This window comes from Lathyrus oleraceus, chromosome 5 (assembly GCF_024323335.1).
Source record: "Lathyrus oleraceus cultivar Zhongwan6 chromosome 5, CAAS_Psat_ZW6_1.0, whole genome shotgun sequence".
Lineage (NCBI taxonomy): Eukaryota > Viridiplantae > Streptophyta > Magnoliopsida > Fabales > Fabaceae > Lathyrus > Lathyrus oleraceus.
In genome coordinates this window covers 583,573,741-583,593,393 of record NC_066583.1, presented here as the reverse complement: position 1 = coordinate 583,593,393, position 19,653 = coordinate 583,573,741, and the positions used below count along the sequence as shown (strand labels likewise).

Here is a 19,653-nt window from a genome sequence, read left to right as displayed (position 1 = left end):
AGGACTTAACCAAAGGTTAAGAATATAGTATTGTGTTTTACAAGAATGCTTCTCAAATAAGTAGATAACACATATAATGAAGATCAAATGAATACACTTAAATTGATAAGCAATGAAAGCTCTAAGTGTTTTTCTCTTCTCTTCTTTTTTTTGCACGAATGATCTTTATTTATTCTTGTGCTTTGTTGTTTCTATTTTTGAGTAGTGGTGTTGTAACTTCAGCGTGGGTGAAGACACACGCGCGTGCACTCTCTCTCTCACACACACACACACACACATATTTCCATGTTCTTCTTCCTCAAAATTTATAAAAGAGAAATAGATATGTTGGAGGGTAGAATAAAAATTGAACTTAAAGTATCTGTTGTATAAATGTCACTTCATATGCAACAGTTGATGGCGCTTACAGCAGAGAGTTGGTTATGATGGGATGTGAGAAGATACTTTAGTACATAATACAGTCTTTGAAGATATGGCATGACCGTCCCTTTTAAAACATATCCCTTTTTAATTGTATTAATGTCATAATCAGAGGCTTCATGTAAGAGATGAAGTGAAGCTTTATCAGAGTTCAAATCCTAGATGATGTAGACTACAAAGTCTACTCATAGTGAGGCTTAAAAGTATCATGGTCCAGAGTGATTATGAACAAAAAATGAAGAAGCATTTACTAGTTTGTTCAGATGCTTAGACTGTTGGAGAAGTATATCCTTTGTTCACTGACTTCTAGTCAGAGGCTTCTAATATGATTTTATGAAGCTTGAGTAGAGTTCAGGGGCTTGATCTATCATAGTCTTTTGTCATAACCTTTATGAATAATTCCTTGCATGAATGTTCACTTTGATGATCCTGAAGCTTTAACTTTGCTATAAACACATCTTTGCATTATTCCTTTTGTTCATAGTGTGTCTTCTCTTCAAAATATCCTTTCATCTTTCTTCAGACTTCGTATGCATTCATATTTGACTTCTTCAGAGTTTGAATTTGTTTTCTTTTATCTACGCACTTAACAATAATAGTCAGATTATAAAATTATTCTTTACACTCTAACAATTTTCATGTATGATTACAAGGGGTTGATCATTAGAGTCAGTCATGTAATCTCGACACCTTTTTCTTAGACGTTCTTTCTCCAAATGAGGTATGTAATCAAATTGTGATGTTGGTAACGATGTTCTTCTCGCACTTTTCATCAGTGTTTTGATGTTTTTGTATCATTTTTTATTTATTGTAATTTTATTTATTTCTTTGATTAATTTAGTTATAATTTGATCATTCGTTATAGATTATACCTTGTGTCTCACCTTAAATTCAATAAGTTAGATTTGACCCATTTCAATTTGTTTTTATCAAGAATATGTTGGTCAAAAATTGGATATACCACTCACACCCAATCGTTTATGGTGTATAGGGATTGACTTCCAGCAAAGAGAATAATATTTTCTATTTTCTATTGAATACTTTGGTAGAATTTTGTAAAGGTTGTTGTAGAACGAAGTTTGGAGTTTTCCAATCATTCTTGGGTATAACAAAGGCTCAAACAAGGAACTAGTAGGACTGAGTAAAGGTTTCTACGAAACAATAGCTTGGAGCAGGAACTTTGTGTATATAATTTTTTTTGGATCAAGATCAAGTGAAGATCTTGAAAGATTGACAATTTCAGTGTTATGCTACAACAGAAGGGAAAATCAATTTAGACTTATGTTGGATAAAGCAAATTCTTGACTTGTAGTGGTCAATGTTGTTGATTATCTGTTATATAAAAATATTCTTGTATTAACTTTACAAAATAGTGAAAGACCCTACAAATTTTCAATTATAAAACCATTGAAGAGTGGATTAAGCTCTAGTGAGGACGAATGGGCCAAACCACTATAAATTTTGTGTACTCTCTAACCTTACTTTTGTGTACTCTCTAACCTTACTTCTTTTTATTTCTTGCATAAATATTGTATGTTTAGCCTCTATTTCTTTTCTATAAATTGCACGCTATTAGGATTTACTATTTTTGTAATGATTGCTTGTGTAAAAGTAGGTTTGTGTTAGACTAAGCGTCTAAACAATCTCTTTGGTGATTAAACTTAAAAACTATGATTGTAGCATCCTTATCAACTAAATAAGTTTGAATACACTTCTCATGTTCATTAGAAATTAGATTAATTTAGATTAATTGCTACTTGGTTGTTTAGTAATTTCACCGTGATCACATTCTATTTTATAAATATTAAGTCATTAAGAGGAATCATTCCAATCACATATAGTGTATTTTTTTCATTTCTAAACATTTTATTAAGCTCTGATATTTGAATAGCAAACATTTTTAAAAAAATTGGTATTTTTTGAAATGATCTATTCAATTCCCTTTCTAGACCATTCGACTATCATATTCTCTCCTAATACTATTTTAAAAGATACTTTGATATCAAAGTTTGATAAAGAGTGAGCAAGTAGCAAATAAGTGAGTTGAGAATTAAATAAGAAAAATGCTATTCTTTCACAAATTTCCACATCAAATATTTACGTCAAACACTATTTACCGTATTCATACGGTGATCAATATTTTTATTTTTTATAAATAAAAAAAATATTTATAATAAATACTTTTATTTTTAAAATTATTTTTATAACATAAATATAAAATTTATGATTAATCAATTTTATTATTGCATTAACCACAAAAATATAAGTTATTAACCATATATTTTACTTATAATTCATTAAACAAATGTACTACTTCATTAACCAAATGTACTACTTCATTAACCAATAAATTCCATATTAATCAAGTTCTGACATTAACATATGAAATATAATATAGTGTAAAGACTGATTATTTTATTTCATATTTTAATGTCAGAATTTGGTTAATATTATAAAATTTATTAGTTAATGAAATAGTATATTTGGTTAATAAATTATAAATAAAAGATGTTGTTAATAAACTATATTTTTGTAATTAATGTAATAATAAAATTGGTTAATCATAAATTTTATATTTATATTATAAAACTAATTTTAAAAATAAAAATATTTTTTTTATTTATTAAAAAAATAAAAACACTATACACTATATAAATAGTGTGGACAATATTTGGTGTACATTATAGAGGTAAAAATAACATTGCTTATTAAATAATCATCGTTATGAGATAAACTCTTCATCTATATATAGATTAGTTGTACTCCTATATGCTTCAATTGATTGCTATATTGAATTGTTCACAAGGATATTATACTTCTTTTGTCCCACAATGAATAATTTATATGGAATAAAAATGTGTCCCAAAATTAATAATATATATTAATTTTCAATGTATTTTTTTTAATTTTAATTTTTAATTAATATTATTTTTATTATTCTCAATACATAATTAGAGATACTTTAATTTTTTTTTTAAATTAATCTATACAAAATAATCAACTAGATCACTCGAAATAAATATGATATATAAGCATAATTTGAATGTCGAAATATACTCTATGATATTGATATTCAATGTAGAAGCATGATACTCCTTGACAAACCATTATATCTGTAATTGTTGAAGAGTTCATACCTGTAATAAAAAAAATAAAAACATATTCATCGTATAAATACGATGAATACTATTTGGTGTGTTAGAAAATTGGGTATGATAATCCTGGATAACTTCGAAGAATCGTGTTCGTACACTTTCCGAACAAAGTATTTCGACCCTATTCTTACCTGGGTTCACGAAATCTTTGTGGGGATAATTCTTGAAGAACAATTTATTTCTGGCAAAGAGAGATGTTCAGGAATGTAGAGAGAAAGTTTGATTTCGTTATCACTTTTTAAACTGAGGCCAAATGACTCCTTATATAGGAGATGAATAACAGAAACCGAAAAGACGCAACTGTTCAGAAACGGTTACGTCGGTTGGGAAAGGATTCGAAATTCAAAAGAAAATTTCAAACGTTGGAACCCCGTTTCAATTATTCGCATTCAATTATACGTTGACTCGACGAGCGTGCACTCCGCACTACCCCTAACTCGTTTCCAAGCTTTAACGCATAATTGCATCGGCCTATAGTAAATCACATTACTACTAAAATACATTGATGATACTAAAATCACCAACAAATCCCCCCCATTTTAGTGTAATCCTTGATTTACTCAGTATATACAATTATATATACAAGGGTATAACACACATGTATAACGATCAAACAAATGCATAAATGAAAATGTCTTGCGATTGAATTTTCATCTTAGTACAAATACACATTCCAAATACTCGAAAATCGGGGTGTCATAGCGATTGAACCCGTCAATCCATTTGAGTGTCTGAAGATATAGTACACATATGTTTCTTACAATACTCTACTATTCATACTTGACACTTTACAAGCCATGTGTCCTTATCCATTAATAAGCATATAGGAAGCCAAGTCCAAGCTTCTTGAAGCGGAAAAACTTCATGCTCACATAGGTGATTCTTTTAATCTTGCACCTACATTTGCAATTTTCCAAAAGAACCATTAAGAAGATATAATTCAACCTAACCATCACTTGCAGGTCTGAGCACATACCTTGGGAAGATAAACACAATTGCTCCAATCTCTAACTATGATCTTTCCACATTGAATTCTGCTTCTAATATTGTATTAGAAGGGAATTGGGTATACCATAGCTAACAGATTTAAATGGACTTTAATCCCATCCCAATTACCGACTTCTTCACTAAGTCTCTAGCTAACCCCTTCGTCAAGTGGTCAGCTAAGTTTTGTTGCGACCGAACAAACTCAATAGATATCACCCCATTCATGATTAATTCCCTAATCATACTATGTCTAACACCCAAATGTCTAGACTTTCCATTGTATATTTGACTATAAGCTTTAGCCAATGTGGCAATACTATCACAACGGATAGAAATTGGTGATATCGATTTAGGCCATATCGGAATCTCATATACCAAATTCCTTAGCCATTCCGCTTCTTTACCAGCAGCAGCTAATGCTACAAACTCAGATTCCATTGTGGAACCAGTTATACATGTTTGCTTCTTGGAAGCCCATGAGATGGCACCTCCCCCAAGCAAGAACGCCCATCCACTTGTAGAGGATGAATCTTCAGCATTATTTATCCAACTAGCATCCGAATAACCCTCTAACACCGAAGGAAATCCCATATATGACAATCCATAATTTATTGTACCCTTCAAGTACTTGAATACCCTAGTTATCGCATGCCAATGATGTCTACTAGGATTACTAGTAAATCTGCTCAACTTTCCAACCGCATAAGCAATATTCGGTCTAGTGCTAATCATAGCATACATCAAAGAGCCTATAGCTTTTGAATATTCGAGTTGATCCACAGGTTTACCTGTATTTGGCATAAGCTTTTCTCCCGGATCCATGGGAGTACTTACTGGAGAACAACTTTCATGATTGAACTTCTTGAGTATTTTCTCAATGTAATGAGATTGCGTAATTACAATCCCCTTATTCTCTCGTTTAATCTTAATACCAAGAATAACGTCCGCTTCTCCCATATCCTTCATGGAGAACCTTGATGACAAGAAATTCTTCGTTTTATCAACTTGATTTTGGTCGGTGCCAAAGATCAACATGTCATCAACATATAAACAAATGAAAACTCCTTTAGCGGAAGTATCAAATTTGCTATATACACATTTGTCAGCTTGGTTTAGAATGAGACCATTAGACAAGACAACCTCATCAAACTTTTGATGCCACTGCTTCGGAGCTTGTTTCAGCCCATACAATGACTTAATTAGCTTACACACTTTATGCTCATTACCAGGCATTACAAATCCTTCAGGTTGCTTCATATACACTTCTTCCTCCAAATCACCATTCAGAAATGCTGTTTTGACATCCATTTGATGAATCACTAGATTATGAATAGCCGCCAAGGCAATCAACAATCTAATAGTAGTGATACGGGCAACAGGAGCATAGGTATCGAAATAATCAATCCCTTCCTTTTGTCTGAAGCCTTGGATAACTAATCTAGCTTTAAACTTGTCAATTGTACCATCGACTTTCATCTTCCTTTTGAAGATCCATTTGCAACCCAATGGTTTGCAACCTGGTGGTAAATCAGATAATACCCAAGTATTATTTTCCATGATAGAACCAATCTCTTCGTCAATTGCTTCTTTCCAAAAAGCAGAATCTCGAGATTTCACAGCTTCATCATACGTTCTTGGATCCTCCTCTATATTATAGCAATAATAGTATTGAGTGTCAATCTGATCCTTTGATCCCTCAACTAAATATAGTTGAAAATCAGATCCATAAGATCTAGATTTTCTAGCTCTTTTGCTCCTACGGGGTTCAAGTGTCTCACTTGGCACATCATTTGAATGATCATCCTTTAGAGATTCATCTGAATTAGGTATAGAGTCCTTTGGTCTAGGTATAGAAGAGAAACAATTCTCATCAAATATGGCATCTCTCGATTCTATAATCGTGTTAATAGAAATTGAGTCATTAGGTTCTATAACATAAAACCTATAGGCCTTGGAGTGCTCAGCATATCCAACAAAGATGCAAGCTACACCCTTTTCACCCAAAGTTTTCCTTTTTGGGTCCGGGAGTCTAACCACGGCCCTACAACCCCAAACACGTAGAAATGTTAAGTTGGGTCGTTTCTTATACCAAAGTTCATATGGGGTAGTCTTGTTCCTTTTATTAGGAACCCTATTTAACAAATAGCAAGCCGTTAACATAGCTTCTCCCCAAAACCCTTCACTCAAACCAGAGTAAGATAACATGGCATTCACCATTTCCTTAAGCACTCTATTTTTCCTTTCAGCCACACCATTTTGTTGAGGTGTATATGGTGCCGTAGTCTCATGAATGATTCCTACGGATTGAAAAAATACAGGATCATAATATTCACCACCTCTATCTGTACGTAATGTTTTAATCAACACATTTTGTTGCACTTCAACTTCAGTTTTATAAATTTTGAATTTATCTAAGGATTCGTCCTTAGCGTGCAGCAAATAAACATAGCAGAATCTAGATGCATCATCTATGAAAGTGACAAAATATTTTTTATGTCCTAATGATGGAGTAGCATGCAAATCACATAAATCACTATGTATCAACTCAAGAATGACAGATTTCCTTGTTATACTTTTAAAAGGTTGCCTAGTGATCTTTGTTAACATGCAAGTTTTACAATTTTCTACATTTTTATCAAAAACAGGAATTAAATCATCTTTAGACATTTCATGCATTCTTTTATAATGTACGTGTCCTAGACGAGCATGCCATAACGATGAATTGATAAATTTCGAAGAGGACATAAATACAGAGCCAGAATCATTAGGAACTCCATTCAAATTCATCATAAACATACCATTATTATAATATCCAAATCCTACAAACACACCAGACTTCGATAAAACATATTTATCGGATTCACACACTTGCTTGTATCCAAGCTTATTTAATACAGGACCAGAAATTAAATTCTTACGTAGTTTAGGAACATACAAAATATTAAACAAAGTAATAGTCTTTCCAGAACTGAATTCTAGCACCACGTTTCCTTTGCCTTCAACGGGAGCGAAGTGATCATCTCCCATGTAGAGGACAGAACCATCTTCCACTGGAACAAGTGTCTTGAACCAGAAACGATCCTTGCAAACATGTGTTGTAGCGCCAGAATCAATCCACCACGCGATAGCATCATCCTGCACATAGAATGCTTCAGAATTTAGTGAAACCGAATGTTTAATCAAACTATTCAAATCACGAATTGATTTCTGACCTTGGTTTTCGGATTGGTCCTTAGACCCCTTTCCTGAACCACTTGCATTCGCGTTATCATGCTTTTTGCCGGAACGACAATCCTTCTTGAAGTGGCCTGTTTTGCCACACTTCCAGCATTCTAGTTTCGGTTTCTTGTTAGCACCGAAACTGCCCTTATTGTTCTTGAAAGCACGCTTTTTTCCTTTGTTTTTGTTGTTACTGTTCTTACCACCCTCTTCGACCATATTAACCGAGGGTCCAGCGATTTCTTTGCCTTTTCCTTTGTCATCCTCCTGCGCTCTTAGAGATTCTTCTATGCGCAAGTGACTTCCAAGTTGGATCAAAGACAGTTCGTCTTTTCCATGCTTCAGATTGTGTTTGAAATCCTTCCACGAAGGAGGCAACTTGTCTATGATGCTTGAGACAGATATTGTTTCATCCATCTTCAATCCGTGTTGTGTGAACTGTCCAAGGATTCGGAGGAGTTCATTGAATTGTTCCATGACAGACCTCGATTCAACCATTTTGTAATTGTTGAAATCGGTTACCAGGAACTTTTTACTGGATGAGTCCTCTGCCATGTACTTGGATTCGAGACAATCCCACAATTCCTTTGCAGATTCTATGTTTTGATAAATATCAAATAAGGGATCAGACATACCGTTAAGAATGTGCCCTCTGCATATGTAATCGTCGTTCTCCCATTTTGATCTACGTCTCAGATTTTCAACTGTGTCTTCCTCCAGAAGTTCTGGAATCGGTGTAGACAGGACATGCACCACCTTCAACGTTGTCAACATGAAATGCATCTTCTTCTGCCAACGCCTGAAGTCTTGTCCTTGAAACTTGTCCAATTTTCCGAAGTTTGTAGTCATCTCCTTGACGGTGCTTCCTCCAGCCATGATTATCAGAAAATACTTTGTTCGTTTGTTAGAAAATTGGGTATGATAATCCTGGATAACTTCGAAGAATCGTGTTCGTACACTTTCCGAACAAAGTATTTCGACCCTATTCTTGCCTGGGTTCACGAAATCTTTGTGGGGATAATTCTTGAAGAACAATTTATTTCTGGCAAAGAGAGATGTTCAGGAATGTAGAGAGAAAGTTTGATTTCGTTATCATTTTTTAAACTGAGGCCAAATGACTCCTTATATAAGAGATGAATAACAGAAACCAAAAAGACGCAACTGTTCAGAAACGGTTACGTCGGTTGGGAAAGGATTCGAAATTCAAAAGAAAATTTCAAACGTTGGAACCCCGTTTCAATTATTCGCATTCAATTATACGTTGACTCGACAAGCGTGCACTCCGCACTACCCCTAACTCGTTTCCAAGCTTTAACGCATAATTGCATCGGCCTATAGTAAATCACATTACTACTAAAATACATTGATGATACTAAAATCACCAACATAACTACTCTATGATATTGATATTCAATGTAGAAGCATGATACTCCTTGACAAACCATTATATCTGTAATTGTTGAAGAGTTCATACCTGTAATAAAAAAAATAAAAACATATTCATCGTATAAATACGATGAATACTATTTGGTGTGCATTATGAATGTAAGAATATCATTGTTCATTAAATAATCATCCTTATGGGATAAACTTTTCATCTATATAGATTAGTTGTAATCCTATATGCTTCAACCGATTGTTATATTGAGTTGATTATAAGGATCATATCATACTCCTTCCGTTCCACAATGAACGATTCATTTAAAATAAAAATGTGTCTCAAAATAAATGATTAATTTCAATTTATAATACATATTTTTTAGTTTTAACTTTTAATTAAAATTACTTTTTTTATTTTCAATACATAATTACATTTTTTAAAATTTGATTAACTAATCTATTTATTATGAGACAGAAAGAATAATAAATATAATGTATAAACATAATTGAATGTCGAAATATACTCTGACATTGATATTCAATATAGAAGGATGATGCTCTTGTCAAACCATTATACTATTAACTGCTGAAGAGTTTATATTGTAGTTAGGAGTCACTTGTCCATGATCAGATAACGAAAACTATTTTTATTACTTATTTATTTATTTTATTTTTAAAATCACATATTAAAAAATAAATCTATAAAATATTATTAAACAATATTTTTTAAATGTTTTAAGATGCGACCACCGGACACTTGTTAGCTAGTGTATGGCATTTTTTAAATCCTAAACTAAATGCTGTATAGTGTAACTGCGATTGTTTAGACTTATTTCGTTACCTCTACATGTATTGTACTAGGATTTTAAGGTAAAAGTAGTCATGATTGGTTGTACAACTGGATAGAAATTATGGCAATGGAAATTGTGGATTATTTCACTTTTTTGGTTTGAAATTTACTGTCTCTGTCTGTCGAATGACACACATCATGAAGTCATCTCCAAAGGAAAAATGTTGAAATGGATTGATGTGATTGTGGTTAGTTTTTGAATATAAAACATACATTTTCATCGGCGGGCTAAAGATGCGTCTGCAGTAAAATTATATTTTAAAGATAGACATTTGTCATGCCTTTTTTTTAAAAAAATTTCCACGCCCTATTTTAAAATAAAAGTTCCAAGATAAGATACCTCATTTGAAAAAGATGTTCGGCCCTTTGTCGAGGGTATCCTACACTTTTTTTTTTGGGTCTCGGCCAATGAAAGGATGAGGACATTGACAAAATATATATATATATATATATATATATATATATATATATATATATATATATATATATATATATTGACCCCCTCGATTATTTAATGATCGAACTACTTCTTTATTGAATCTCGTTTTATGGTCTTGGTCAATGAATGAAAGAGTGTGTTCATAAAAGAGGACCGTTGAAAAATTTCTTTTCATTCAAAAAAGGGATATGTTTGGTTAAAAACTCCATCATCTCTTGGCCGTATGTGTTGTGTCAAATGAAATTTAACTTTTTCTCTTTTTGTTTTTAAAGCAATGTTATTTTCAGTATTTTCTTTTTCATATCCTACACTATATTCAATTCTGTCAAAATACTCGGTATAAAAAGTGCAAAGCAGTATTTTGATCTAATTTATAAGAAGAAAAACAAATTTTATGTTTTATTAAGAAATATAGTTAGGTATATTTTTTTTTTTGGATTTCATGTAAGAGAGATTATACAATTATTAATATATCCTCAATTAAATTATTTTCCGGTAACAATATTAAATCATTAATGTAGATATACTTTTAAAATAAAAATTTAATAAATATATTGATATTTGTTTATATTTAATAGCAAAATAATTAAAAAGACTTTTACTTATAAATAAACTAAAGAGAATAGTATTCAAGCATGTCTAGAAATCTTTGATCTCACTATCCCAATTTTAAAAATTAACTAGATTAAGACTCGCACGATGCGCGGTTCTAAATTACATTTTATTTGTTTTTTTATTGAATTACATTACTGATAATTTTAGTAAATATGATCGATAATTTTATATTACTGATAATTTATTATGAATTATAATTGAGACTTATTAAATTATTAGTTGAAATATCAGAGTTCTTATTTTAGACATTACTACCTAAATTTTTATTATACTTTCTACAATCAATATAAGAAAAAAGTTGTGTAAACTTTAAATCAATTTTGACAAATTCTATATCCTTATATGTGACAAATGCAAGAACATTGTTATTTGTCTTTAATTTATTTGTAAAACATGATATGAAGAATATATAATAGAAAATAAAATTGAAGTTAAAAAGTAATTGTTAAATTAATATATTTTTTGTATTTGTCGGGATTTGAACTCGTGACCTCTAACGTTATGTGATTCTATCTTTTGAGAAGCGAAAATGAAATTTAAAAGATGTCACATATGAATAATGATGATGTGACACAAATTATATTGAAGTGTCAATATGACAGTGCGTGCTTCAAATTTAATATATTATAATAGATAATAGATTCTCATAAAAATTTATTCCCAATCTAAAACATTTTACCCCTATAATCATAATCCCCAACTTTACTTTTTTAATATGTAACTTTCTCCTCTATATTTCAAACTATCTATGTTTTAAACAAATTTTTTCATAATTGTACAAAACAAATCAATCTAATTGGCACGTGCACTTCATATTCATAGGGCCAAATGCACTTAATTGGCACTAGAAGTCTGCGTTATATAAACGCCAATGCAATTAGCATGACGTCTTTGAGGTCTAAATGGCGTGCCAATTGGTCTTACACTCACTTCTATTGTTTTTTTTATTTCTTAATTTATATAATAAAATATTATTATATAGTATTTTATATTATATATTAATAGAATGAGTCAATTGGATTGAAACTATTTATGATGATATTTTATATAAGTAGAGGTGTCTTGTGAACATTTCCTAACATATCTTCTCAATTTCTTCTAAATTTTTTGTTTATTTGTTCTGACATGAGGAATCATTCCGATCCTCGTCAAATGCCCTTGTTCACTTCTCCACTGAAATCTTATCCACCAACTTTAAAGCCTCTGCATTTGACAATCCTATTTTCTCGTGGTAGTGTCTGAATGATGGCTCGTTTAAAGCATAACCCGCACTCATAACCTTTTTTGTTGAAGATATTTGTCTTTGATTTACCATATGGAATTTTGTGCAATGTTTCTTATGTAGTAGACACGTGTAAATGGAGGATTTTGCCAACCATTATCTGAATTATTATACGCACTCTCAATAGATGCATTTCCATTTGAAATCAAACAGATGTTAGGTTAGTTTGCAACGTGTGTTATGAAATTCTTGAGAAAGAAACTTCAACCACCATCAGTTTCACCTTCAACTAGAGTAAAAGCAATCAGAAACATATTATTGTTACCAACTTTTGCCACTGTCATAAGTAATGTTCCCTTGTGCTTATCGTACAACCATATTCCATCAAATAAAATAATAAACTTGTAGAATGCAAAACCTTGGATGCATGGTTGAAACACCTAAACGAGTCGATGAAAGATTCTAGTTTGATTAACACAAGTTTTGGGAACATACTTCTGAACTGCCACAATATTGTTGAAGTTTGTTGTACAAAGTTTCCCAATTTCCGTAGACTTGTTCAACTGCTTTAGTCCTCAGAATCCATGTTTTCATGTACGACAGAGTGTAATTGAATCGTGCAACGATATGGGAGATTATGGAACTCACTTTCAGTACATATCTTTGCTTACAAGAGGCAAAATATATTGGTGACCCTAGACACACATTTTCCATTTTCCAACCGATGAATTTACCATAACACTCGAGGACATGTACATGTTGTTTGGTCTATCTATTGATGGTAAGGCAGTAAATAGAAAAAACTAACGTAGATGCGTCAATATCCGAGGAACTTTTGGGTATTTCGTTGATAAAAAAATGATATGATAGGTCAAGGTATTAAACTTATGTGGCTTAAAATTTTACACAGTCGTATGGTATTAACCGTAGAGTCTATTGAGCATAAAAAATAATTAAAACTAGGATTTATAATATATGCAACTAATAGGCTTATTTTTATTTTCTGATGCTTCTAGTTGTAGTCTACATATTATGTATTTACCTTTGTTAACAAATATAGATGTAATATGATCATATAGTTAGGGTTCCATTTGTTTAGCGTGTCTTTATAGATCTTTGTGTAAAAAAAATAGGTTCATCTACTTTTGTTGGATGTGCTGTTTTGCTCGAATCACGGGGTTGGTCAAGAATGTCGTCCCTTGAGCATGTCAATCAACGCAACTTCACACTCCTACACACAATTAAGTAAGTTTCTAACTTCATATATATTTCCATTTACTTAATTTATACAATTAAATATTTTTTTTTTTTGGTTTAGGTGGTCCACATATGGGATGAATTACGATGGTTGTCCTCGACACTGCATCATGGCTTATCAAATTGTCTTAGATCACTTGAGACAAAACAATGTATTACCACTAAATTATTCATTCCATAATAATTTATTTTTGTATATTAATGTTTACTAAACTAACAAATATATTTTCTGAAATAGTTTATTTAGAGGCCATATGAAAGTCTAGAAGATGATGCAGCCCCGTGGACTATGTAACATCCTATTTCCCCGACTTAAAATATAATTAAATAATTCAATATAACTCAACAAATAGAGTGTCACTCATGCTTCACCATAGCATAAAAGAACCATAAATATTTTTTTTTAGAATTAAGCAGCAGAAAACCAATAAGTTTAACATAGATATCTCAACAACGATGAATAAGAAAGTGGTTCAACAATCCTAAAAAGAAATAAGAAGTGTAATAAAAGAAAACATAGAACAACCAGTTCCCCAGTGTTAAATATCAGAGTGATCCCACTAAGACCCGAACGATAAATAACTAAAGATGTCTAACACCATCCTCTAGCATCAAACATCTACTCTTGCACCTGAATGTTTGTACCCTAGAGGAGCACAGACGCAACAAAAAATAGAAAGGGGTGAGAATACGCTCAAATAAATTAACGTTGCAACACATAGCACTGATGGTATCATATAAACACAATCACCAACACATAATCATCACACAACAGCAAACACATTCACCCACGTCACCAAATATCCAAATGTTCATTTAGAACATCAAACAATCATAATGATAACTCGGCCATAAATGCAGGTATATATGCAAATGTATCCTCAACTTGACTCTAAATGCAAATGCGGTACCGACTCTTTGGACATCAGAGGTATGTTACTGATATTCATCCATAACCACTCCTGGTCCCACCATTAAACCAGAGCACACCAAATCATTATTGATTCATCACCATGGAATCAATAATGCTTCACTGATTCCCATTTACATAATGCACCTATTCGCTCCCGATTCCACCATAGAACTAGAGCACACCACTGAATTGAAGTTCGTACACAAATGATGTAGGACAAGTGCTCAAAATATGCCAAATAAGCCATCAACATGACACACCATATTCATTTTTATATTATGAATCACCATTGCATAATTTACACAAGCATGACAACAAAATACAATTCACAAAGCATATTAATATTTATGCACATCAATAATTCACCAATATTAATCATGTAATTTTTCTATAACTTTCAGAGTATCTCAACTTGCTCACCAACACATCAAAAACCATAAAACAACATCTAATAATTACCGAATTCAGAAACACATGAAAAACTAAATTGACGACCCAAAATCGGTCCATCAAGACCCTAACGGTCAGTTTCTAGGACATGACGGTTGTCATTAGGATGATGACCTGCCCTCATCCCTTCCCCTTGCACGTCATCCATTTGGAAAGCCTGTGTCAACTGTTGGTGTAAGCCCTAGAGGCCAATACTTTTTGGTACTTGTATCGAATTATTTAAAGACATTTTCTTTATTATGGTTGATTAATAAAGTCCCTGGAATAGATAGTCCGTTTAATGTATTAAGTGTGACTTAATCATGAGAACACATTAAACATAAGGACACTATTCTTAAAGTATCCGTAGTCGAGCTTTAATGTGAAGTGGGATAACATTAAAGCATTAAGACTATTATGTTTGTAGACCGATGATCACATCTCATGGATCATGGATAAAGAGTTATCAAGTCTTAAACATAGGTATGAATATTAGGAGTAATATTTATACCGGATTGACCCGCTATGAGAATACTATATAGAAAGTTATGCAAAGTGTCATAAGTTATTCTCATGGTGATAATAGTGTATACCACTCTTCGACCTGAAACCACTATGGATCCTAGATGTAGAGTCGAGTGCTTTGTTGCTGATCCAACGTTGTCCGTAACTGGATAACCATAAAGACAGTTGATGGGTACTCCACGAAGCATGGTGAGGGACATGAGTGTCCTAGATGGAATTTGCCAATCCTGCGTAACAGGATAAATGTCTATGAGCCCAATATTGAACTGGACAAGGGTGACACGGTCTATACCTTGTGTTCAATATAGACATAAGGGCAAAGGGGTAATTATACACATAATTATTATCACAGGAGGTTTTGTCAGATCACATGACATTTTCGTGACTTGGGTAGCAGTGATGTGTTGCTAGATACCGCTCACTGTTTATTATGTTAAATGCGTGATTTAATATAATTGTCAACGCCGCGAAAACCTATAGGGTCACACACAAAGGACGGATTGATGAGAGATAGAATAATTAAGGAACATCGTAAGGTACGGTGTACTTAAGCAGAATACGAAATATGGTAAGGTACCAAATACTTAAGTGATTTTGGCATATTATGATATATAGGCCAAAATGCACTTAAGTGGGCTTTTTGGCTTGAAGCCCACACAAGTGGTTCTACAAATAGAGCTCTTGTGCAGAAGCTTTGTATGGGAATACAACACAACTGAAGAGTTGGAATTTCGTATCTCTCTCTCACTCAAAGCCTTCATTCATAACAGCTAGCACTGCGATTGAAGGAATCCGTTCGTGTGGACTGAGTAGAGACGTTGTCATCGTTCAACGTTCGTGATCGCCCCGTGGATCTGTATCAAAGGTTTTGATCATTATCAGAGATCTGCACCAAAGGTTTGAATCGCCACAAGAGGTAACAATTCTATCACTGATCATGCCCATTCGTAAGGATCACTAAATGGAGAAATTTTTTAAATTCCGCTGCGCCTTGTGATAACATGAAATTATATCATATTTTTGGACTCAATTTAATTAAATTATACTATTATTTATTTCAATTTATTTCATTTTATTAGATATTACGCGGTATTTTCTTTCTATTTATCTCAGGTGGTTTATTTGAAGCACAAGTAAAAAAGGATGAAAAGGAGGTGCAAAAAGGAATGAAAAGAAGCAAATATCAAAAGCCAAAGCCCAGCCCAAAAAGCACAGGCGCTGCACCTGTGACGAGCGTCACAAAGGCTGTGACGAGCGTCACGCTTTACACACTTGTGTGACGAGCGTCACACATGGTGTGACAGACGTCACACCCCACTCCTATATTTTTGGCTTTGGCGCATCCACGAAGTACGCTTTGAAGCAGTAAGCCAATCGTGCCAAATTTTGCTCCAACAAACTTTTCTCCACGAATTCCTCAACCAAGACCAAGTCTCCCTTGATTTTCTCAACCACCAAAACCAAGTCTCCCTTGATTTTCTCAACCACCAAGACCAAATGGACACTATATAAAGGACCCAAATGGGAAAAATTGGGGACGGACTACTTTTACATTTTTTACGCTCTGCAATTTAGTTTTCAGCTTTCTAGCTTTTAGCATTTTTTTCTTTAGCAACCTTGTTTCTGTTGCCATTATTTTTATAGCATTATATTTTTTTCGCATTCCATATTTTTCTTCAGCAATTTATTTCCTTTGTTAGTTTAATTTTTTAGGCATTCAATTAATTTTCTCACAATAGTTTCTACACCGGAAACTATTGTGTAACTTTAACTAGATCTAACCTTACGTTAGATCATAGTATTTTATTCCTTCGCTTTTATTTTTCTGCCTGATTGAAGAATTCAAGAACAAATCCAACCGGCCTGTGGTGGAGTGTTCAAGACTGCTATTTAATTTCTCAGGTTCTTTAATTATTGTTTGAATTTATATATGCCCTGTTTTACTGTTTATCTATATTGTTTGCCTGATATGGTTTTAATTAAGCGTAATAATTGTTTAGATCTGTTTAGCATGTCTGGCTAATTTATTTAGGTATCAGTATGTAAAGTAAGCGGAATGAAGGAATCAAAACTAAGTTGGTTTAATTAAGTTTAAAATTAAAATCACTCTTTTTACGGCCTCAATTTACAGGTTTAATAACAAAGTTTTTGTACGAAAGTAAAAGGCATAAAGAAGTTAAAATCAATAGAACGAGAGTTTAAGTTTTTAACTGGACATAGTAAATTGAGCATTAATTCTAAATCAGGGCGAGAGCAATTTTTAGAGTTAATTAAATTCTAATCTTTTCCAAAAAGTATTTTTAAAGATTGAATGTGAGGACGAGAGCTAAGCATTTGAATTTAATTATATAACCTAAGTCAACAGAGCGAGAGTTTGAGATAAGGGTGTTTAAACGGTTAGTGTTTTCTTAAAAAGAGTTTCTACGGATTCTATTGTTTTCAAAAAGTGGTTTTTGACTTAACTATAAGTGACAGCTACGTTAATATAAAATCATAGTTTATTCAACAGAGCGAGAGTTTGAGATAAAACTTTTAATCAATAGAGTCAACTGAAAAGATTCATTTTAAAACCAAGAAACCAACAAAGAATTGATTCCTTAATTACGACGAACTGCATACCGATATCCGCTTATTAGATATTAATTTTAGATCTTATTTTAGTTTTAGCTTTTCCCCCAAACAATCAAAGTATTATCTGCCTTAGCTTTACGAAGTAACCTTAGATAACAGTATATCGATTCATAAGTCCCTGTGGGATCGATATCTTTTAAAACTACGCGATAGAACTGTGCACTTGCAGTTTGTACCCCAAATTCGACTCATAAAGTTGCGATCAAGTTTTTGGCGCCGTTGCCGGGGACTTTTATTTAATCGATATCGTAACTCTTCTGTTACGCTGTAGAGACTAAGGTTTCTTTTTCTTTTCTTTCTATCGTCGATTTGTATGCCACACACTCGTTCACAAGGCGAGCCACTCTATTTACGAATCAACGATATCGAACTATATCTCCGAGTCTTACGACGAATTCGGGAATATCATGCTGCAAATAATCTCCCTCCTGTAGAACTTCCTGATTTCAAAAACATTTTTTCTTCGATACCCGAGATGGCAGAACCAGCTCGTGCTCTTAGAGATTACGCCGCTCCATCACAAGATGAGCCGCATTCAAGTATTGCTCCACCCGCAATCGAAGCAAACAATTTTGAACTTAAACCTTCGCTGTTGCAGGCAGTGCAACAGAACCAATTCTCTGGAAATCCTACCGAGGATCCAAACCTTCATTTATCCGTATTTGTCCAATACGCTGATACTGTTAAAGCTAATGGTGTCACTTCAGAGGCAATTCGACTTCGTCTTTTTCCTTTCTCATTAAGAGATAGCGCTAGAAGATGGCTTCAATCTCTTCCTTCCAACTCTGTCACCACATGGAACGAGTTGAAGAAAGTTTTTCTTGCCCGATACTTTCCGCCAAGCAAAACAGCTATGTTAAGAGCCCAGATAAACGGATTTAAACAGAAAGACAACGAGTCTCTTTTCGAAGCATGGGAAAGATACAAAGACATGATGAGACTTTGTCCACACCATGGTTTGGAAGACTGGTTAGTAATTCACACATTTTATAATGGTCTCTTGTACAACACAAGGTTAACAATAGACGCCGCTGCAGGTGGTGCACTAATGAACAAACCTTATGCTGATGCTTACCAGCTTATCGAGAGCATGGCCCAAAACCACTATCAGTGGGGAACCGAACGAACAATGGTGGAAAAACCTCAAACGAAAACTGGCATGTACGAGATAAGTAACCTTGATCATGTTAATGCAAAAGTGGATGCTCTGGTCCAGAAAATTGAAAGTTTAAATGTATCACCTCCAACCGCCGTGGTTGCTATAACTCAGAATTGCGAGGTCTGTGGAATCCAAGGTCACACTCCTACGGATTGTCAACTCTTAACAGGAATCCAAGCAGAGCAAGTAAACTACGCTCAAGGAAGCCCCTACTCGCATACCTATAACTCAAATTGGAAGAACCATCCAAACTTTTCATATAAGAGTAATAACGCTTTATACGCACCCGAACAATCTTCAAATCAAGCCCCAGCTATACCTCCGGGATATCAGAAACCGAACCCATCCATGCCTAACAATAACGCCCCTAGGAAATCCAACTTGGAAATCATGATGGAAAACTTTATAGCTTCCCAACAACAAACCAATAAAGATTTCTTAAACCAGAATGT

The 19,653-nt window shown here is 33.2% G+C and overlaps 1 pseudogene; it reads right to left on the bottom strand.

Moving 5' to 3' along the window:
• Positions 1-18,902: 18,902 nt before the first annotated feature.
• On the bottom strand, positions 18,903-19,002 carry LOC127089456 (uncharacterized; annotated as a pseudogene).
• Between the last annotated feature and the right edge of the window lie 651 nt (positions 19,003-19,653).